Genomic DNA, 464 nt, shown 5'->3' with positions numbered 1-464 from the left:
CCTTATCCAATGAAAAGGAAATCTCTGAGGACAAAGTGTTCAGAACTACTGGAAGGAATTCTTAAATCCGTCTGACCAAAGAAGTGCATGGTTTCGGATATTCTTATGCTTTGTCAACTGGATTTTTCACAGCTGATGAAATTGCATTTCCTTTCTGATGTGTCTGAAAATGGATCCACAACCTACACCTGATGATCACTCTTGTTAAGTCTTCATGAGCATGATCATTTAAACCAGATAAGAATGGCCTTACTGCGTGAGCACAATGGTACATCTAGCCCAGTATCCTGTCTTCTGGCAGTGGCCAATACCAGATACTTTAGAGGGAATGAACAGAACAGGGCAGTTTAGTGAGTGATTCATCCCCTGTAATGCGGTCCCAGCTTCTGGCAGTCAGAGGTTTAGGGACACCCAGAGCACAGGGTCCTTAACCATCTTGGTCTATTGATGGACGTATCCTCCAT

The sequence above is a fragment of the Chelonia mydas genome, chromosome 11 (assembly GCF_015237465.2).
Source record: "Chelonia mydas isolate rCheMyd1 chromosome 11, rCheMyd1.pri.v2, whole genome shotgun sequence".
In the NCBI taxonomy this organism is placed as follows: domain Eukaryota; kingdom Metazoa; phylum Chordata; order Testudines; family Cheloniidae; genus Chelonia; species Chelonia mydas.
This window is presented reverse-complemented; position numbering follows the sequence as displayed.